This window comes from Oenanthe melanoleuca, chromosome 8 (assembly GCF_029582105.1).
Source record: "Oenanthe melanoleuca isolate GR-GAL-2019-014 chromosome 8, OMel1.0, whole genome shotgun sequence".
Lineage (NCBI taxonomy): Eukaryota > Metazoa > Chordata > Aves > Passeriformes > Muscicapidae > Oenanthe > Oenanthe melanoleuca.
In genome coordinates this window covers 19,437,636-19,460,674 of record NC_079342.1, presented here as the reverse complement: position 1 = coordinate 19,460,674, position 23,039 = coordinate 19,437,636, and the positions used below count along the sequence as shown (strand labels likewise).

The window sequence follows — 23,039 nt, the reverse complement described above, 5'->3', positions numbered from 1 at the left end:
GCACAGCCAACCCATGTAATAACCTTATCCTGCTGCTGCCTGTTCCTCCAAGCAGTTCATGGACAGCCAGCCATTTGTTCTAGACCCTGTTTGTGCACTGAGTCTGACTTGTCACTGCTGGGTCATCTCAGTGTGCAGAGCCTGGGGCTGGAGGAGAAGCTTGGCTCCCCATGGCTGAGGGTTTAGAGATGGCATCAACACCTGGATCCCTCCTGTGGCTGAGCAGGCCTGAAAAAAAGACAGGTGAAGTCAGGGAGGTCATGATGCATGTGAAGAGAGCAGAATTCTGAGCCCTGCTTGGTTTCTCTTAAAAATACTTTCCCTGGAACCTCACACTTCCTGGACCATCTTTATCCAAAAACATTAGCACCCAGGGGGGTGGGAGGTGAGGAGAAGGTTAAAGTATTGGTGTTAATGGAAGACTCAGACATTAAAAGAGTATCCCAGGTTTGGAGCCTCTGTTGCCTGTACCTATCTCAGCACGCAGTCAAGGGGAATAATAAACCTCTGCTCATTCAGAGACAGGGAAGAGGAGAAAAACACACATAAATGTGCAAGCTTATGTTTCTCTTCAACTTTCAAAATAATTTTCTCTCCCACCCAGAGATTAGTCACAGAAGCAAATGACACCATATCTGGGAAAGAAGTCAGGTGGATGGAAATGATTTTTGGGGAGAAGGAGAGGAGGAAGGGAGCAGACATTTACTTCTCTGCCTGCCTTGCTCACCTTCCCCTTCCTCTGAGACTGAACATACAAATGAAAGATCTGGGAAAAAGCCAAGTGTTTGGGTCCAGCCTAATGCCACTGGGGGCTTTAAGTCCATCCTCAGGTCAGTTGGGGTTTTTTCTATTTCTGTATGGTGAATTCAGTGAGCTAACTTTGCCACTACTCTTCAGTGCCCAGAGCTCCCACTCAGCAAGAAGCTTCATTTCTCCCTGAGGCCCCCATGAAATGATTTTCCACACATTTTTCCAGACTCAAATGAAAAAGAAAATGCTAAGGGACTAATGAAAGCATGCTCATAAACACCATTCCCTGGGAAACACTAGCATTTGCTATAGTTTTCAAAATAAAATTCCAGGTCCTCCAAGTACTTCTGAAGCACTGAGTTGGGCTTCACAAGACCCAGAGGTTTCTGGTAAAGAACAACCTCAGCCCCCTCTTAATAAGGTGGGAAAATGAGGCAGACAGTGGCTTTTATGACATGCCTGAAATCACGAGGGACATCTATGGAGCAGGACTCAGAAGGCAAACCTTCCTCTATGCTACACTGTTCTCCAAAGCATGGCTCATTTATTTCAATTAATAGAGCTTTATAAGGGCTCCCCTGCCACCTTTTTTTGGCATGAATTACTGCAAAGACAGTGAATTAAAAGCACCAAAGGGCATCATTTTCTTTTAGAGTTTAAAGAAGCTGTTTCCATAAAACCAAACTATGTGAAATTTGCCCAGAAGTGTAAACTTAGGAATAACATAAAGGATTAGAAGTGAAAAATAGATGTCTTGAAAATCTCTTCTTAGAAAAGCCTGACCTGACAGTTCAGCTCTGGAGTGTCTTCTCTGTGTAATGCCACTCAAGTGGCTCAAGCAGGCCTGGCTCCTGTCACAACATCCACTCAAGGGTTGCAGGATTAGGGGCTTCTCCAACCACAAGATGAAATTCTTTAAAAAGTGTAAAGCTAATGCATGCAGCCCACTGTGTCCCCATTTTCTCTCTTCAAGAACATGCAGGTAGGATTCAGTTCAAGTAGCAGGCACTGTCTGAAAGCTGCCACCCAAACTTGCCTCCTCCAGTGGTGCCACCCAGACTGGCTCAGCCCTCAGAGAAACATTTCCAGCTTATGTGACTTGCCAGCAATTTTAACAGAGGCTCTTGTGCTTGGTCCCAGTCAGTTCCTGCCCTCAGAATGCATTTACACATGTGATGTTTGCAAAGGCATTTCAGTTTGTCTCCTGTAAAGGACAACCAGCTTCAAAATCATTTTAAAACAAAGCCAAAACTCAACACTGACTCACATCCACTGCTTGCTGTGACCACAGAAAATATCTCTGATGTGGCAGGCAGGTGACAGGATGCTTTGCCAGTCAAGCTGTGAATTGGACAAGGTGAAAAATGAGCTGTAATCTCCACCTAAAATGCCTCCACTGCTTGACCATTTCAAAAATTACCATTTCACAGAGTTGCAGCCCATCATCATCATCATCATCATGTATTTTAGTCAAAACTGCAGGACTGAGTGATGCTGTGACATTCAGTAAATGTCCTGAACCTTGGCTGGCATCTCTATTTTCTATATCTAGCTGATACCTATATCTCAGGTAAACACTAAATAGTCCACTATGAAAAAGAAATGTGCAGGTTTTCACTTCAACTTGAAATGACTTTTTGTTACAATGTGCTTTCTCACTGCAAGCTCAAAACTTAAAAAAAAAATCACGTGTTTTGTACAAAACACGAAACAACCAAATTTTAAATTTTTTTAAGTTCCCAAATACCAATAATACATGCCATTGAGAAACAGCTGTAATGTTTAAATATCAATAAATGGGAAAAAAATCAATATTTCTGCTCTAAATGAAAGTTTTGCTTACACTGATAATTGAAACTATAGGTTCATTGTTGACCTGCACCTCTCCTCTCTCCTGACAGCATCATTCCTCTTCTTATCCTGGTTTTGAGGTCAGGAACTGGATTTTAATTAGCTCAAATAGACTTTGAGGTCCATGCTTTTGCATGGAATACCTTTTTTTTTATTATTCCTTCATTCAGAGTTTATAAGGCCTTTTACTAAAATATTGTATGGGCTCTATCTAAACCAAAATTCCTGCAGTCCTCCCATACTTCAGAAGTGCTGAAGACCTCAACTCAGCTCTCTCTCTTAGAAAATATTGCTTTGAATGAAATCCCTGTGTGAAGAAAAATGTCACTGCAATGTGATAATTTGATGATGATGATGCTGAAATACTGAACCAGAGCAATAATCTTGGGTCAAACCATAATCACAGCACTGAAATCCATTGGTTAATCATGGAAACTTCATATCCAGTGTGGTCTGCTGAGCTGTTCTGAGGCATTATGAGGAATGGCCATGAGGAGGCTGCAGCAATGCACTCATGCTGTCATTCACATCGTGTGGCATGCACACACCACGTTTTGAAAAACTGGGTTAATGAGCAAGACCCAGCTTTGAAATGAAGTTGTATACACCCCCTGTTTATTGTGAGAGATGAGGCACCATCTCCACTTTCAGCTCTGTAAACTGTACTCTTTCTACCCATGATTTCTCTCATGACAGAGGTCTGTGGTCACAACCAGAGCATCAGCTGGTGAAATTACAAGTGCCTGGCTGGTGCAGTGGCAGCACAGCACCTCTCAGAATGGCACACCAGTGGATGGGGGAGCTGTGGTGGGATCTGTCAGCTGCAGAACATCTCTCTTGTTTTACTCTGAGGGCTCTGCAGGCTGACATGAGCATTTTGAGGGGCCATGTGAAGGGCTGTGGGTGACCTCACTGGGGCTGTCAGCTCATGGCTGACACCAGCAAGGCACAAGCCCTGGGCCACAGTTGTGGGGAAATGGCTGAAACCTCACCCTGAATTCCCTGGATTCCCAGGTGCAGAGGGTTATATGCTTGTGTTAGAACAATGTTCTGAAATCCATGAAATGGTCAAATGTGCTATTTCTTCCCACCTTGAAAGACAGGCAGAAAAGGTGCACTGTGCACCAGCTCTCAGGCAGTGCCTTGCTGTGGAGCTTAAACCCATCCAAGGCATTCCCTGAAATTCCTTCTGAGCTGGTCATGCTTCCTGATGCTCCTCCTCTGTGCTGGGACACACAGATGCACCAAGCCAGCTCATCTCTGGAAAGGAGCACAGGCAACTGCTGCTTGCTTGGGTGGCTGCTGAACAGCTGTTTCAGCTATGACATAACTGCTTTTAAACTTCAAAAGAGATCTATTTCTGAGCTGAAATCATAGGGATTGCTTCATAAAAGCAAGGGTGAGATGTTAGCAGGCCATGGGGTGGGTAGGGGACACAGCAGCACTGCAGAGCACACATAACATCCTGTCAGCCCTGTCTTCTGCTGACTTTTCCTCCTTAGGGGTCCAATCCTGCAATTTTTTCTCAGGCAATAACCTTATCCATGCCAACAGAGCCTGTTATTCCATCTGCTGGTACTCACACTGGAATGTGTTTGCTTTAGGAGAGATTGTGTGCTTTGCTGGTGGGCTCAGAGGGCAGATAAAAGCCAGTGCCCAGCTCTGCAGAGTAGTTTCTGGTGAGGTGAATGAACTCATTAGCAAAAGACTCCTTTAAAAAGTAGGGTGCTGTGCAAACCCGATGTAGATCAGACTTTTTGTGGGGTAAGTGGAGTTCAAGCATGAGCAGATACAGCTCAATTCTGTTTCATGCTACTTCCTGCCCCTGGGAAAACTTTCTGATGCCAGCTGGGACAAGCTGAGAGAGTGCAAAAACCATACAGACCAGGCTTGGAGGGGTGGATATCTCACAAAATGCAGAGAATGCCCAGATTTTCAGACAACTGTGAGGCAACAGGTCACACAGATGCTCTGTGACACTGGAGCACTGGAGCTGCGTGCAAAAATCTGGCCAAAAAAAAGATGGAAATGTTTTGCTGCAAAACCTTACTGATATATGCAAGGAAAAAGGGAAGGGATTATATTAGAAATTAACAAACAAACAAGCAAGCAGATTCCTGTCTGGAACTACATCATCAGTCTGCCAGACCCCACTTCTCTTTCACTGCCATGGGAATCCTTCTGTTCCCATGAATGATGACTGAATGCTTCTTCTTGCAAACAGCTCTCTGAATTCAATGGATGACTTCAGATTAACTTTAAATTTAGAAGTTTAACTTATTGATGTTGGCAGCTAGAACAGGGCCATGGAAGAGAGGTAGGAGGAAGAAAAGGAGGTGCTATGTTTAAAATAAAGTCTCCCAACTGCCAAAAGCACGGTCAGTGGAGGGATTGTGGTGGTGATTCCAGATGGTCCAATATGCTGAGTATAGATGGATACAGTTTAAAGCAAGGATTGGGGGTGCCAGTATGTATTTAACACTTAACATGTAAAATCTTTGTGTTAGGAGCCTTGCTAGTGACTAAGGGAGCTTGAGAGAAGACTGATGTGAGTCATCTCAGAGTCTGCTGAAGTCCTGCTGCTGGCACTGACCAGCACTCAGATTTTTAAGGGCAGACTCATGAGCCAGGCACCCAGAGCTCTGTTACCAGATGAACAAGTGAATAAAATCTCACCCAACCAACACAGTCTTCAGGAATGGCACATTTCAAAACCACGCTGGGAAATATTTCCACACTGCTGAAAGCCTGGAGGTCTCACTCTGGGTCCATAATTGCTGTCAGGTATTGCAACTCCAAAATAAAAGTAGTAGCCCTCAGTTCAGTCATCCTGCCTTTAGATTAAGGGTTACACTGAGCAGCTCTGTCCTGTAGACTAAATATCCTCTCACAAATGCATTCTGGCATCAGGGATTTCCGTAGGTGGGTGGCTTTGTCAGAAATTCCTGCTAAGTCCAGAGCCAAACACTGTGAGAAAAGCTATCCCAAACACCCATTGTCCTCTGCAAAAATAACAGAAAATTGATCATTCTCCACCCCAAAACCACATTGTTCCTCAAGCCTAATTCCCCAGGCAGCCCAGTGCTGCTCTGTGAGCCTGTGCTGCTCAAAGACAGGTCAAGGGCTGCAGCTGGGAGGGCTGAGCAGAGCTGCTGCCCCAGGGAACGGGGTCCTTGGGGCACAAAGGGAGCAGAGAGAGCTGATGGGGACAGCACACGGACCCCCAGCCCAGGTAACAAGGTTGGAACCCAGAGCACTGCCCTGAGGGCAGCCTTTAACCTCTGCATCTCTCATTTTTCACTCGTGCTGCAGAGTCCAAGCAGCAGCAGCACTCCCACAGAGATACCAGCTCTGCATTCCCACATGCTCTGCTCTGGCACCAGGGCTGCAGCAGGTCAGGCCCACATGTGACAGGTTATTTATCCTTTAGGCTATCAGTGACTGCTTTGAGATTAATTCTCCCTAAAACCTCGTGCTTTGTGCAAGGATGGGACTTGGCTGTTGCAAAGAAATTGCTTTAGGTTACAGCAAAACCAGTTAAATAACTCCAAAATTTTCCCCCAAAAAATACAGTGCTGATGTACAGCAAGACTTTATTTATGTCATGTGCAATTAGATTTGTTTTCTACTTTTTGACAGAAGCATTTCAGCCCAGAGTAAGAAAGAAACACACACAAGCAGCATGATGCCACAGCCAGAAGCACTCCCTTCATCCAGGAAAGAAAGAGCTCTTACATTGTGAAAGGGAGCCTCCTGTTGTCTTCTGACTGTCATTTTCTGGCCAGCTGAAAACTAAAATAATCCTTCCTTTATGCTTTCAATACTGTGAACTAGTGGCTAAATGGATTTTTAGTACAAAGCATAATTTTCTCTTTTGGTTTTGCTCATCACTTAATGGAAAGGCCCCACAACATTCTGCTTACATCCCAAACAGTGGCTGCTTGGCAGAAGTGAAGAACATGTTGTCTTACAGCCCTGCAGTTATATATAACAATAATAATAATAATAACAATAATATTTAAAAATTACTATTATTATTGTTGTTGTTATTGTTGGTTTTATTATTATTATTTCAGTGCAGCTGGCTGGCTGCCTGAAGCTGCTGCAGGCTCACACTGGACAGGCAGTTCCCAAAGCCCAGTGGTTGGAAGGCATCATCAGTTTTCCCTCCATGCACGATTCACCCCTCCTCACACCTTGCTGTCAGGAGGGCACAGTGTCCCAGCTCCCCAGGGCTCAGCTCCAGAGCAGGAATTCTCACTGCAGCTGACCTGAGGGCAAAGCCACTCTGCCCCAGAGGTGCCATGCAACCTTTTGATCACTCCAATTGCCTTGCATGAGGCACTTGTGGCACCCTGGACCTGGCTCCCAGGTGACTGAAATCATGTGTAGCTTTAGGCATGGAGCACGTTGGTGCACTGAGGGCACAGGGAGGGACAAGAGCAGCAGAGACCCTGGCTGGGGCTGAGCTCTGCCCTGGGTGATGGCCAGGCTGAGGAGCAGCAGCAGCTGGGTGTGAAGGTAAAGTGGGGGAAGCAGAGGATTTGGGTGCTCTGGGACATCCCCACGAGAACAGAACCCCAAACCTTAACTCATGTACACAAAGGGATTCTACAGGCACAACCTGCAGTGCAGCTGCCAGGGGCTGACACACATCAGGGCACAGAGCAGGGTGGTGGTGGGGACAGGCTGGGGGCTTACAAGGACACACATCCCAGAGCATCAGCCACTTCCACACATGCTCTGCACATGCTCTTCAATTGTTTAGGGCTGTCTTCTTAATTTTCTTCAGCTGTCCCCATTGTAGCAGAAGCCTCCTTGCTCTGGAGGGGCAACTGAGTGTTGGAAGTGCAACACCACTGAAAGGGGGGATGGAGAACCTCATTTTCCTTGGAAAATTCAACTAACACATCTGGAAAGGGAAGCTGCTTATTGCACGTGTTTCATTATGGAAAGAAAATGCCTTTCAAAATCTAAAATCAAGAAACTGGTGGAAAGGTAATTCCTGGAAGTTAGCTGAGTCTGTATCTTCCATCACTGTTCCCAGTAAAGAAATGCTCCTGTTTCTTTTCCCTGGTAATCATGGGTTTCATGCCAGCTTCAGCATGTGCCTGTTGACTTCTTCAGGCAGATTGATGGCTCAGCTGAAGCTGAGCTTATGGGCACAGCCCTGCCCTGGCCAAGGCTCACCCCCTCAGATGGACCCAGGTCTGTGCTCCCAGTGAAGTGCAAGGGATGGGAGGCACCAAAATTACTTGTGAGGGTCTCCATGAGGAGGATAAGCCATTTCTACCTAAACCCACTGGATTTCTCTGCTTCCACCCACTCTCTGGAAGCACCCACCTGTGGACAGTGATGGCCATGCTTCAACTGGATCCCTAAAGCTGGGCTGAGCACCTTGGGGAAAGTTCAGCATCCCAAAGCTCATCACAGGATGCTGAAACTAAACCCAGCCTTGCTGCTGTCAAATGAAGCTGTTTCCTCCCCTGCTGCTAAAGGACCCAGGGTAGCAAACACCCAGCAAACATCCTGGGACAGGTCTGCTCCTTCCCCAGAGCCAGGGCTCTGCTTCAGCTTCTCCATTTATCCGCAACTGAAGCCAGCAGCTGTGAAGCAAGACTGCTTCCTTTTTTTAATTTTAATTATTAAGAAGGAAGTAAAACAATTCATTGTTCTGGGGAGAATATCCTTAGAGTCTAACTACTGAAAAATCAAACAGCATTTGAAAAGCAAGACAATAAGGCTAGCTTGAACTCACAGAGCATTAGAATTGCCCTGGCAGGAACAAGTGATTCCCTGATAGATGAAATAACAACGCTGCAATTACATGAAACAATATGTAAACTGAAAATGCAGTGCCACCCTGCTATTTGTACACCCTGTGTTCCACTGTCATCCTCTTATTGTTAGCCCTTTAAGTATTGTGTCTCTTAGGCTTTTAAAAACTTCATTAACATGATTTGCCAGCAATCTTTTTGTCTTAAAGAAGAATATTTTCTCCCACCAGAACTCTAATTAAGCCAATTTTTAATGTAAGGAATTCAGGCTTCAGTGATATTTCCATACTCTTGAGGATTTAAGTGGGAATGTCACAGAGAAAACGAAAAATAACACAGAAAACCTGATGTAATGTGAGAAGTATACAAAAATGTATCCTTCCCTGTGGGCAGTAGTTCATGGAAAATTTGTAAAGGATGATGAAGGTGAAATGCATTCACTACTGTACTCCCACCTAAGAAGCACATAGAGAGGCTGTAAGAAATTAATCTCCTCTGGATCATAAAACTAGTTTTAACCCCTGAGAGAGAAGTAAGTTGACTTGTTTTGATTGATATTTTGCAGGGCACTAAAAGAAATGGATGGGATGTCATTCCCCTGCAGCAGAGGAACACCCTGGCACAGGGCAGAGCCTGCAGCCTCTGCCTCATCCCCTCAGAGCTCCTTGCAGAACTCTACAGCCATGGTGCCATCTAGAGACAGCCACAGAAATTAAACAGGGCTTGCTCTGAAACCTGTGTGAGGGTCTGTGGGGTCAAAGCCCAGCAAGGATTACTGCTTGTTATTCTGGCAGCCCTGAATTACAACCTTGGGCTCCAACACCAAACCCCACAGAGCCCAGTGCTGGGTTCAGCACTAGCCAGGATTTGTCTTGTCCCACTTCCCCAGGAGGAGGATTTCACCATGATTAGCTCTTTATTAAGATGAAAGTACTAACAGAGCATCCAGCACAGCAAACAGCTCTGGGCATGTGTGTGTGTGACTCCAGGGGCAGTGGTGCCCCACAAAATTAACATTGGAACTACTTCTGTCTTTTCCTTAAAAGCCAGTGTAGGCAGAGATAGAGAGCACCAACACTTGTACTGGTATTTCAGCATCCTCATGTTCCTGTGACAACATGAATAAAAGCAAGAATCTATGACTCTATGAGTCTAAGTACTTTGAAGGAGCCAAAAACTGGGTTTCACAGAAGTGCAAATTTAAAATTCAGTCACATAGGAGGGGAAAATAGCCATGCTGGCATTTAAAACACTGGCCTGGTAAGGAAGATGCAGGTTTAAATCCAGATTTCCAGCTGTATACTCTGCTGAATCTGGGGTGTACAGAAAGCTGACAGTGATTCCTACACCCTCTCCTTATCTCTCTTATTTTATTTCTCTCTTTTCAGATCTCTGTGTGGCTGCTCAGTATCTCAGCCATGGCTTTCAATTGTCATAAAAGTAATGAATAATATTAATAAAAAATATGCAAGTGTCTCTCTCCATATAACAATTCTTTAAATATTTTTTATACTCCCTGGAGAACAGATTTACAGACAAATTTAAGCTACTGAATCAAAGGCAAATTATTAAAATGTCATAAAGCTAAGGACAGAGAAATTACAGGATATAAAATTGATTATCATCTGGCTACCACTGAAAAACCTCTTCTTAATCATAAAGCAAGTGGCCTCTGATGGCAAAATATCTATATTTCACTCCAGCTGGATGTCCCCAGGAGAAAGCTGGATTAAACAGAGGGCAGTGAAATACAGACCTCATTCAGTGGCTGCCTGAGACAAAATATGCATCTTTTGTACATCCCTAAAAGGTTTCTAATTACCCAGGGTTATAAACTTGCTTGTAGTAGGGCTTTGAATGGAAAATATCTTGTTGCTCACTTGAAAGAAAGGACAATAACATCATGATCAAAATCCTACTGATGCTGGTTTTGCCAAGAAGAGGGAGAGCTGTTCTAGAGCTGGTGTTTTGTCTTACAAAAAGAGATCCACAGCTAAGCACCTCTGCATCTCTGTAGTCAGAGTACATGGGAACATGGTATAAACACCTGGAGATGTGATTTTTGAGCTTGTGAGCCCCACATGGGTGCACCCTGCTGTAGATCTGGCATCTTGGACCTCCAGAGCTGGGCAGCTGAAGGTGGCTGGGGCTGACAGTGCCAAATCACCCTCCTGAGAGCCCTTGGCTGGTAGTGCTGGTGCTGTGGATTCTGCAGGAAAGCAACAAAAGGCTAAAAGCAACAGCATTAAATGTTTTCCTTTTCAACACTTTTCTTATTTTAACCACATCTTGCAAGCCCTAGCTGAACAAATACTCCTTTTGGAAACATCTCTCACTAAAATTCAATAGTACAAACCTTCTACTTAGCAGTAACAAAGACTGTAAAGAAGACTTTAAATTATCATTTGCTTAGGACTGTGTGGGTTAAAGTGTGGTTAAAAACCACTCTCTAAACAGAGGGTCTGGTCTGTGTCTTAGACAGAAATGTGAGTTATTGACCTCCATGTGTACATGCATTGACTTTGTTCCAAAACCCACACTGCAAATTTTACAAATGTAAGAAATCAACCAAACAATACTTCCCTGTGTGTGCAGACAGGTGATCCACAAAGAACATCCAGCTGAAGATGTTCCTACTCCTCACAGGGGCCTGGGATGAGATGAGCTTTAGAGGTCCCATCTGTCCCAAACCATTCTATGATTCTGTGCTATTCATGAGCCCTACAAGAGGAGGGCTGTGAATTAAACAAACACAATGTACTGGCCATTAAATCCTCTGGGGTGAAGAGCCCAGGAATGAGGATGAGGGACCTGGAGGGAGTGGAAGCACAGCACAGTCAGAGGGGGACTGTCACCACCCTCTTCCCTGGTGGTCTGAGCTCTGAGAAGAGCTGTCACACTGTCCCTGGTGACCAGGCAGGGCCCCTGCTCACAGCACTGCTCCCACACCTCCTGCAGCCAGGCAAGGACCTGCTGCAGCCCCAGACAGGCTCTGCCCCATCCTCACACCTCCTGCAGCCAGGCAAGGACCTGCTGCAGCCACAGACAGGCTCTGCCCCATCCTCACACCTCCTGCAGCCAGGCAAGGACCTGCTGCAGCCCCAGACAGGCTCTGCCCCATCCTCACAGCTCCTGCAGCCAGGCAAGGACCTGCTGCAGCCACAGACAGGCTCTGCCCCATCCTCACATCTCCTGCAGCCAGGCAAGGACCTGCTGCAGCCCCAGAAAGGCTCTGCCCATTCCTCACACCTCCTGCAGCCAGGCAAGGACCTGCTGCAGCCACAGACAGGCTCTGCCCCATCCTCACATCTCCTGCAGCCAGGCAAGGACCTGCTGCAGCCCCAGACAGGCTCTGCCCCATCCTCACACCTCCTGCAGCCAGGCAAGGACCTGCTGCAGCCCCAGAAAGGTTCTGCATCACCTCCTCCCCAGCTCCCCTGGGGAAACATCCCCCCAGCACCACTGGCACTCAGACCCACAAAGAAAAGTGTGGTAAGGATTAAATTCCTGCCATGTAATTTCTCCAGCACAAGGAGCTAATGCAGGCCATGGATCTGACACTGCCTCTGGTGCTGGAGAAGTGAGCAGAGCTGTGTTTTAACATTAGCTCCTGAGTATAATTTCCTGCAATTGTAAAGTGCTTTAGAGGTACTTGTGAACTTGGGTGGATGGCTCCTAAGGAAGCTGATGAATAACCCAGGGCTGACTCAGCTCCTGAACAGACCCAGCACTGAAGGAGGGAATGTGGAGAAAGGTTTTGCCTTCCATTAGCAACACTATCCAAACAACTGACCCTCTCCCTGAGAGATTAGTGCACAGCAGGTGAGCTATAATCTGCTCTGATGGGCAGGCAAGCAAAGCATTCATTCCAGCTGCATTACAGCCACAGCTTTTCTTCTCTTCTTTTTTTCACACTTCCAATTGTTCCCAGTGCTCCCAATGAAGGGTTCCTGCTACCAGATCAAACAAACATTTTGCCACTTATTTGCAGCAATGGTTCTGGTCCCAAGTTGGGGTGGTAACCAGCTGAAGGCTGGCTGGTGGGTAACTTTTTCCCAGCATGGCCATCAGCACTTTCTCATCTGGAAAATGATCACTTGACAGGGATGAGGTCTTGCTCAGGGTAAATTCTGTGCTGGGAATTTGCTGTCAATTTATGGTGCTAGAGATAATGTACCAAAAATTAATATTTGGAAATTATATGGTATTACCCCTCATCTGAGATAATCAGTTGCCAGCTGGAGAGTGTTTTCAGAAAACAGTCACACAATTTCAGACTTTTTGGTCCAGAGCTTCATGGGAAACATACAAGACACAGCTAAATTATAAGATTAAATCCCCAGATCTGCTGCACATTAGAGCTCATAGACTCACTTGTTACTATGGCACATGTATTTCCTTAAAACCAGTAAAGCCTTCATCATTCCACAGCCAGTAACCTTTGTTTCTCTCTTTCTCTCTCCCTTTGGCCAAAATCCTCTCCTCTCTCAATCCATTGCCTTTTCTCCACAGGTATCAATCACACTTTTCTCCTCCACAATTCTGAATAACTAACAAAACCTAATTACACTCAGAGAGATTGCTCTCAGCTAAGACTCAGCTTGAAGATGGTAATTTTTTGTTTTGGAGTGAAAAACACCTTGTGTGTTTGAAAGCTTGGCTGTTTGGGCTTAAGGAGTGTTTTTCCCTCTCCCACCTACACCTGCAGGCCTGATAACAGGTATCACCTCTGCCTACACAAAAGGCTTTGCTCCCCAATCCTGTTAACTGCAGCAGGGGGGTGCTCTCCAGGGCTGGTACCATCCAGGGGGCCCAAAAGCTTCTGCAGAGCTTGTGATCCACTGGGGCTCCTGCTTCCCAGGCTGGAGTCAAGGAGACATCTCGTGGCCACAGCTTATACTGCAAAGGAGTTATTTTGTGCATGGAGCATCCCTTGCATGCAGAGGGCCAAGAACTGCCTGTGATGAGCATTGACTCCATTGGGCCAAGCAGCAGGGGATGCCAAAATACTGTGCACCTGATTCAGCCTCCAGCCATTCCCCCTGGGTGCCTTCAGAGCACGAGGAAATTTGAAATGCATGCATATTCTGTCTCTGTGCTTTTTGCTCAGACTTGTAAGTACATAAAAAAGAAACAGCTTGGCAGGGGATGGCAGAGAGCTACAACTGAGTCACTGGGAGAAACCAGTGACAGGCACAGGACTCAGAGCCACCAGGTGAAGGTTTTGGTAGCCACGCTGAGGCAGAAAGATTTATCTTGGGCAATAGAGAATCCAAGGGAGGCTCCTTGCTGTAGGAGCCTGGGAATGTATGAAGTCCAGCAGGGTTAAAGGAAAAATTGCACAAACCTCAGGAAAACAGAGCTCCACCAGAGACAAGTAGCACAAAGGTGCAGCAGTGCTGGAAATGCCCTGTGCTGCAGCTCTGGGAAGGCACTCAGGAATACAATGCCCTTTCTCCAAGGCATGGCCCATGGCTACCACAGGAGTCCTACACACAGGGCAGGGCAGGCCCAGGGGTCACCCAGCTCTTGTGGGTTTTACACTCACAGCTGCAGCTCCAGAGACAACTGGGAGCATCCTGGGAGCATGGAGCAAGGGCCAGTTTGATCCTGGTTTCCTGTCTTTGAGAGCCACGTGGAAGGGGAGCAGTGAGAGCACATCAGCAGTGGGGAGCTCCCAGTTTAAGGTGGGTGAGGTCAGGCTCTGCACTGGGGTTTTGGGGTGAACTGAGAGAAGTTTCTCAAGGGAAACACTCCTGGTACTGCACCATCCCTACCTACCCCAAAAACATTAGTCTTGGCTTGCTGTGAAGCATCCCCTCCTGCTCCCCTGCCTGCCTGGACCTCATCCTGAAGTCCCCCATCTCTGGTAGGGGAGGACAGGAGGCTGAGGTCAGCCTGTACCTCCTTTATTCCCTGACATCCCCTTCTGTGTGGGCTGAAACAACCCAAAACACATTCACTTTCCAGGGTTGGAGGACCTGGCCTCTCATCCAGAGCCTCTGGACTTTTACAAATATTTGTTCTTTGACCTTGTCCAAGCTGCTTATTCCTTCCTTTAAGGAGTGACAAGGCTGCCCCTGACAAAGGCATGAATACTGCATGAGTGGTGTCCCAGAACTCGAGAAATAACCAGCTCAGACCCACAGCTAGCTAGGAAAGGGGTTTAAATTAACCTTTGTTGGCTCCTGCTAAATGCTTCCTCCATGATTAACACCAGAGGTGATGCTGATAGCAGGATTCATTGTCAAAATAGCTTATAAAACAATTCCATAAAACCGTGTAAATCTTGTGTTGATCTTACTTTTTACAAGGAGTCTTAAAGCCATATATCCCAGCACCTTTTACAAGGTTGTTGCAGGTGTGGGACCAGCCTTAGAAATATAGCTACTACTTAAACTGTGTATTTTACGAGCCTGGGGAAACATCCGTCTGAACTGTAAAAGGAGCTTTCCAGCCCTCCTGCTTCTTTGTGCAGAGACCAAGCCAGTGCCCACCAGTCCTCAGCACCCCCTGAGCCACAGCCAAGGTGCAGGGACAGCATTCCTCTGGCAACAAACCTTAGCAAAGTTTTCCAGCATGCTGAACTTTGCCTTCAGGAGGAGCTGGTCTCCCCAAGCCCAGGTGTCACTGCAAAGCACTGAGCACCCTAAATCCACTTGCCATTTGCAGCCCCTGGGGGTTGTTTTGCTGTGGGCTGCAGTCATTCCTCTGTGTACTGCTGCTTTGGAGCACAAAGGAACAGGTGGAAAGGGGGAGAATGAATAGCCCAGTCGTGTGAATCAGATGACAGAAGGCATTAAAGAAGGCAGTATATACCATAATTAGGTAATAGCTATTTAATAGACAGCAGGGTGAGACTCCTGGATAAAGGAAAAGCCTTCAGAGACATTTCTTCTAATGATTTAAAAATTATCAGGATTTTAACCCCATATTAACACTCAAGATTACATCCCCTCCTCCACATCCTTTGAGCTCTCCTTTCAGCTCCCAGTGAAATAGTCCTGAGATTGCTCAAACTACTGCCCTCATCCCACAGTGACCACAAAATACAGGAGTGATTAGGTTCCAAAATATCACATCTCTGCTTTGCAGGGTACCTGAGCAACCAGCTGCCACACTGCACCCTCAGAACTCTGTGTTGTGCAGCTGCAAACATGGGGTCCACATTTATAACACTGGGAGGAAAAGGGTTGCACTTGGTTTTGAAGTTCAGGGGCTCTGGCTTTTAGCAAGAATTTATACTTTGACCTTGGCCAAGCTGCTTATTCGTTCCTCTAAGGGCTGACAAGGCTCCTCCATCTACACACAGCAAAGAGAAATATCAGAGAGCTGCAAGGCAGTGCCACCCCTGCCACATGGGGCTGTGTGAAATCCTCTGCCCCTCTGCCCTCACCTTCATCCTCCTCATCAGATGCCTGGCCTCACCTTCCCAGAGGATGTGTCTCAGTGCTCTCCTATCTCCTGCTCATATCTTCTGTGCAAGACCAAATATTGACACTGCTCAGGAATGGCCCTGGGCTGTGAGCACATCTCCTAACCTCCAAGATAGCCCCTGACCTCTCCCCCAGCCCTGAAACACACAGAATAAATGCAGGAAAGAGTCACAGTGACAAAAGCTGGTTTACAGCAGTTGGAGGGATAAGCCCAGCTCATGATGTCTGCTTTGCAACAGCTCATTTTGGGGAGTGACACTGACTGACAGACATTTGGAGAGTGCTGTAGCATCATCCTCTGCTGAAATGAGCTTTTCTCTAGCCCTGCCAAACCTCCAATTCATGATGTCCCTCAGATTTAATATAAAACAGAGAAAATCCTTCCCTATTTTTCTAAAACAGGCCTTCTAAAAGTGTCCAAATCCTGAGTTTTACAGTATCCTTAACAATGTGCAGTGATTGTGAAGTTTCAGAGTTACACACTAAGCAGCAGAGAATCTGAAGAATATAAAAGATAAAATCCAAGGCATCAGGATGACTGAATAAACACCACAGTGGAGGGGCCAGGATCATCTGTGGGTTATGAGCTTGTACAACACTTGACACACTGAATCTCCTTCCTAATCAGGGGATGTTAAGATGCTGTTTGTAATAATATAACATTATATAAAATGCTTTATATATTTAATCTACTAATTAGCCATGATAATAACGAGTATCTGTATAGTTGAATGCATGAAACTTCATTATCTAAATCCAATTTTTATGTGGCTTCACTTGGACTTTATCAAGTGCTGGGCTCATTTAACAACCTTCCCTTCAGCCAGAGCAGTGATCTGGGATCCTTCCCTATTCCTTGGTTATTTATCTCCACAAAACACTAAAGGTTCTAATAGGAGTCTACTCCACACACACACCTGGCTGAAACCTGCCTGTTTTGAGTGATTAGGCAGAGACTGATAGACCAGTGTGGGCAGAGCAATCACACAACTCCCCACTTCCTTTGGAAACCAGGCTAAAAATAGGGGCCAGGCAGTAGAAAACGAGACAGGAAGGCAGGAATGGATCTATCAATAGCTCCTGCCTTGCATCCTGCTCGTTAGTGTATCTCAGCAGATGTCAGGTAACCTTTAGAAACCCCCTAGAGCAGTGGCCATTTATCAGACATTTCTTAAATTAAGATAAAGGGAATCTGGACCCTGTACAATTATGGGCAACCCAGAAGGGGGAAAAATTGAAAAAAAAAAAAAAAAAAAAAAAAAAAAGAAAAAAAAGAAAGAAAAATAATAAGAAAAATTGCAAATATAGAAAAAAATACTTTTCTCAGAGCATGTATCATATCTCACAGAAAGTTTTCTGTTTCTAACACAGCCCCAGACCAGCTGTGGACTTTGCAGTCCATCTGTAGCCAAATGACCATATTGCACAGAGCTGACTCCCCTTTCCCTTGGTGCTCCCACTGCTCTGGCTGCAATCCCCAGCAGAGCAGCAGAGCAAACTCGAGCTAAGAGTAATTTTCTGCCTGCAAAAACTTGTCAGCAAGGTGCTATTGGTGGTGGGTGGGAGAGCACAGGGCAGGTTCCAGCTCGGTGTGCCAGAGGTGAGGGAAGGATTCTCCATCAGCCCCTCCTGCAGAGCAGGACCGGTGGTGGTGATGGTGAGTGTTGCTCACTAGATGGCGAAGGATGCCTTCCTCCCTGCAGAGCTGCAGCAGCAAGGAGGGATGGAGAAAGGGCTGGGATCACTGAGAGGTACAGGAGACATCTGGAGCCTGCTACAGCCACGGGAGAAGGAAGGGTGGAGGAGTGGAACAGCTCTCCCTGAAGAGATGGTGTGACATGTTTGATTTGAGACAAACCTGTAGGCAAGGTGTGTCACCTCCACAACACCATTCCTCTGCTGTCCCAGGGGATTGGGGTTGTAACAGCAGGGACAGAAGTGTGTCAGAGCCAGATTTAAATCCTTCCACAGAGGCTGTGTTTGTTTGACCTAAAGAAAACCTCATGATTTTCCAGGCTGGGAGACCTGGATGCTCCAGGTACCTTCAAGTGTCTCAACCACATCTAAGGCACAAGAAAGCACAGTGAAAGAACAAGAAAGGACAGTGCTCTATCTAAGGTGCTTGGCTATATGCAAACCTGTCACTCTCAAACAAATAAAACAAAACAAAATCCCCAAAGAAACACATAAATTTAAAATGCTCAAGTGAGACAAAGTTGTGAGACAAAGTTGTGAGCCAAGCAAGATTGTTTTGAAAGTGTTCAACTGCACTAGTGAGTCATAAACCAACAGAGCAGCTATGGCAGTGAGTTAGAGGAGAGTAATTTCAGCCACGTTTTTGCAGCAACTGGGTCCCAGAAATGTCCTGCTCTTGGAAGCCATAAGTGTTTACAAAGCAAATTCTGCATTTTAGCCAGATTCCCTTACAGAGCCCCAGCTATTTGCAAACAGCTCCTTCTCAGTGATGCTGGCAACTTCATGCTAGGTGTGTTTAAATTTGCACCTTCTCTGTCAGCCCAGCCCAGTGTGAACCTGTGGTGTGTGCTCTCCCAGTGTGTGTGGTGGTCATGGCACACAGATGCCAGCTCAAGCATCCAAAATGTCCCTGTACATAATGGAACATCCCCTATTCCTCCCTGTGAGATGCTGTCATGAAAATGAAAGCCCATCTGCATTAACCTCCAGGCAGCAGCACCAGTAACTTCACACCTGAGTTTACAAATATGAGATAACACACACATAGTGATGAGTTGAGGTATGCCTAGACATGAATATAGAAAGCAGCAAGAAGATTTTTGAACATTGCTCACAGCCCTTTGGAATAAAATCTGTCCTGAGGGTAATCTTTACCAGCCTGAGCTTTTTACTGCTTTCCCCAGCCCCAGATTCATTATCTCTATGCTATATTTTTTGCAGAATAATGTCAATGTATTTCTGTTCAGAAAGCCAAGGCTGTTGCTGCCCAGCTTGCTAGGATATGAAAATACCTGGAAGGTAGTACTGACATTTTTCCTGAGGCTCTTTTCTATTTAACAGAAGCAAAGTCACGTTGCTGAGAGACCCCTTAGTAACAGGAAGCAGTTGTCCAGTTTAAAGAACCAGCTAGAAAGCAAACAGCTTTGCCTCCTTTTTAAAGCCCCTCAGGACAATATTTACTTTTCTAAAATATCATTGTGCCACGGCTTTGGGACTTTGCTTGACAAACTTGGGGGTCTCTGAGCAGTTCAAAGTGGGCTTGACCTATAGCTGAGCATGGAAAACAGGAACTGCATATAAATAACTAAATTACAGAGAGATCAATTCTCAGTCAACTCATTAGCAATGCCCGGCGTCTTTAAGTGATAACTCCACTCTCTAAGACCTTTATGTAATTACTTGCACAAGGCACATTTTACCCTTTGGCTCGCAAGTTTCATAAATGAAGGTTAAGTTTACTTAACCACCCAGGATTTACCAGCCATGTTAAAGCATAAAATGCATGTGCTGCCAGGTGTCTCTGCAGAAACTGCCTTGTTGATTCAGAGACTCCAAGGTTAAATGATGGCTCCTGAGTCCAAGGTAGTTTCCCATTGGGGAGCAGGAGGATCTGCACCGTAACATTGCACCACAGTTCAGACAGGGTTGATTTAACGAGGCTTTGGAGTTAAGATAGCAGTGATTGTGGAAGCCTGAATGAAAATCAGGGGTTTTGCTGTGCAGCACGCCCATAACAGGAATCTTAAGCGTGTCACAGTCCAGTTTGTTACAGAAAGGTAACTACATTTTTTCCCTAGACAGATGCCTGCTTCTATCTTTTGATCTATGCTATTTGCACGCTTGCACATCTGTAGGATCCAGATTTATACAGCCTTCATATCTCTTACTCACAGTTCCTACAGGTGAATGCTGGGCCAGATTTACAGCTGATGTGAATCAGCACAGTCCTATTGATATTTTTGTCAAGTCAAACTGGCCAAAATTAGATTGGGTGGTTTAAGGTTGGTGGGTTTGTACCTCTATGTTTGATTAATTCTTTCATGACAGTTTTTTGGATGTTCTGGTTTTTCAGCTTTTCTACGTATTCAAGTTGTCAGACATCACTGGAGCACCCAGTGGCTTAGTAAAATTTTGTTTGCACTGGGAGAAATTGGGTCAGAGAGATGTGAAGCCATTGGCTTGCATAGTGCAAGAAACCTGGGAGGCAGCAGCCCATGGGACAGGCATTTTCCTTCCTCCAAACCGAGCTTGCTACAGCAAGTAAAATTCTGTTCGTAATACCATTGCTGTCCTCTTTTTTTTTTTTTCCTAAAGACAAAAAATCAGTGAAAGAAGCTTCCCACACATTTGTTCTTCCAGTGTCACTGTCCACAGGGTTGACTACAAAAGAGGTCTGCTCCTCAGTGCCCAGACTTATGCCCAAAGATTGATGAATTAGATGCCTGATGGCAAAAATATCTGTACTGTGTCCTGTGGAACATCCATAATTAACCAGAAATTCCTACAAATAATACAGAAGAGTTTCCATGGAGCTGCAGGGGTACCACTAAAAGAGAAAATCTATCCCAGGTTTCAAAGCAAAGACAGCTGCAAAGCCCTCACTGAAACTTCTTAGAGTCAAGGAAAATAAACCAGATTGTGTTTCATTCATATGTAGAAATTGGCTTTGTTGCTTAGATAGGGCTAAGTAGCTCCCAGGAGCTGATGAGTTTCTCAGTAATTTGGGAAGGAGTTTTTCAGCCAGGGTGCAGTTGAACATGAATCAGGATTTGTCCATGGCTGATTTGGAAACATAAGTTCTTCACATTGCCAGCATGGGGTTAGAGCTGCAGGTGTCAGTGCACAGATGAAAATGGCTTGAATCAGTTGTGCCTACACCACTGTTAGATCTGAATTAAAATCTGAGTCAGTCCCATGCTGCTAAATTTTTTTAAGGCAGAATTTGAGCTGGTGCAAGTATGGAATGGTCTTGGTTCATACAGACCAGTAGGATGGGTTTAATTCCCTTTTTACATATTTAGCAATCCTCATCCATTCCTATGAATATAACCACTGATGAAACACCTCACTCACATCTGAACAGAAATGTTGCATCCCTCTACCACTGATCAGCCACAATAGAAACCTGAAGAACAGTGGGTTGAACTTCCAGCACAGCTAATGGCAGGTTAGAACTTCCACCCTCTACAGTTCTGGGTGCTTCTGTGCTCCCTGCTCTTCTTGAGGGACTTTTGGTGCAGCTGTTGTGGTCTGGAGGGAGGTACAAGGCACTGTGTGCAAGAGGAGGTAGCATCTTTTATTAGAACACACTGGGTTGGAAAAAGTAGGTTAAGCTTTAAAGCACATGAGCCTTTCTTCAGATTTTGCCTAATTAAAACCCTCTGCCCTTTGCAAATCTGAGTGTGATTTTAAAGGCAGGATAGAAGTGGTGCAAAGATTTTGTAAAGGGCTCAGCACAATGGGCTATAGATTGCAATAACTAACCATTAGTCTTGGGATAAAATAGCTCAGCCTCTGATCTGACATTTTAGCAGCTAAGAGCTCTGGCTAACAGATCCTACTCTGAATTACTCTCTCAAAGCCTTATCAAAAGGAAATGGAGCCTTTTGAAATTGCTGGCATCTCTGGAAGACTGGTTTATCAAATTTCCCCTGGTTCAAGCAGAAAACCTCTGTTTTCCTCTGCTCTTTAACCTCTTATTTAAAATGTCATTTTACTTTGAACTGCCAAAAGAGGCAGCGAGGGAAGCAGCAAGCTCACCATCAGGAGGAGGTGACAGCTGAAACTTTACCCCTCCTTGGTGAGTTTATCCACATATCAATGGCATGCTCTACCAATGTGTTTATTTTCATGACTAGAGCATATCCCTTAACCTCAGGGATCCGAACATTTCCCTGGAATGTACAGACGTTTCATATCATTTATTTCCCAATGGTCCTTCCCCACACATGCATACATAAACACACCCTTCTCTCCACATTCCCTTGATCACACTGCTGGACACAACCAGACAGCAGCTTAGCACAAGCACACAGGCATCCCCACCCATGCCACCATCCCTAGCTACAGCCCCCTGCAGGAAATACAGATGTGTACATTCCTGTATTTATAAGACGTAGAAGAACATTAATGTCTATGGTTTGTGTGTGCACCTATTTATACAAGGTACACATGTGAAAATGCACACATGTGGAAAACTAGGACTGCAAAGAGCACTAACACATGCCACTGATTCCATGGCTGCCTAGGACCTTGCTGTGTGGTTCCTACAGCCTAGGGAATGTGTTTGGGTGGGATCCAAAGAGCTTCCACTAGCCAAACATGGATCTGGATTTCACTTACCTCTGTATCTATTTTAAGGAGAAAACTCCTGCCTGGAGCTAGTAACCAAATTGATGGAGCAAATTCCCCCTCGGAAGCCCTACAGCAATTAGGATTCTGTGCAGCTTTGCTCTGTTACAGCTCTGTCCCCTTGCCATATTGACTCAGGCTCTAATGAGATGTTACCAAGCACTGAGGTTGCATTCTAGCTCTCATATAAGAAACCAGCTGAGGATTGGACTCCTTTATCAGTTAGTGCTGCTTACTGTGGGCCAAGGTCTTCAGCTGGTGTAAATCAGCCCAGCTCCACCGAGGCCATGAAAAATGAGGTGCATAAGTTAAGCATCTGTCTCAATGGCTGATGTTTATCTTTGCTCCCATGGCCTCAATTGCACTTAAGATGAACATAAACCCATGAAAACAGTTTAATGGGACATGGGCTTTCTGTTGATCATCTGCATGCAACTGAATTTTACTCCATTTGATTGCTAGATCGAGCTCAACAGACATGCATGTTACAAATAATTTGTCATGCTCTGAGGCGCGTTCCACCCCAGGCCACAAAATGTTCACAGTAATTGAAATATACAGCCAAATTCCAAGCTAGCATAAATCTCTGCTGATGTCAAGCCATATGGAAATCCATATGATTTGAGGGCTGTAAAAAAATCTAACAGCCAACCATGCCTTCTAGTGAGAGACTCACGCAGCTCAATCTGATTATTCTATCACAAAGAGGATTAAGAGGTGGCTTCAATAGGGTGTCCAAGTACAGATGGAGAAAGGAAATACCCAGTATGGAATGGTTCTTTATTCCAGCTGAGAAATGCCACACAAGATTCATTGCTTGAAAATAAACACCAGACAAATTTGAATGCATGATAAAGCGTGGATTTTTTAAACATGGAATCATTGATCAAAGGATAAA

General features: G+C 45.4%; 1 long non-coding RNA gene across 1 annotated transcript in view; it reads right to left on the bottom strand.

Annotated features, from left to right (window-relative positions):
- LOC130256071 (uncharacterized) overlaps positions 1 to 23,039 on the bottom strand; it is a 200,036-nt gene continuing 176,997 nt past the window's right edge. The window contains exon 3 of the long non-coding RNA XR_008841053.1: positions 1 to 228. This is a non-coding gene — a long non-coding RNA (uncharacterized LOC130256071). The remainder of the gene's footprint in view (positions 229 to 23,039) is intronic.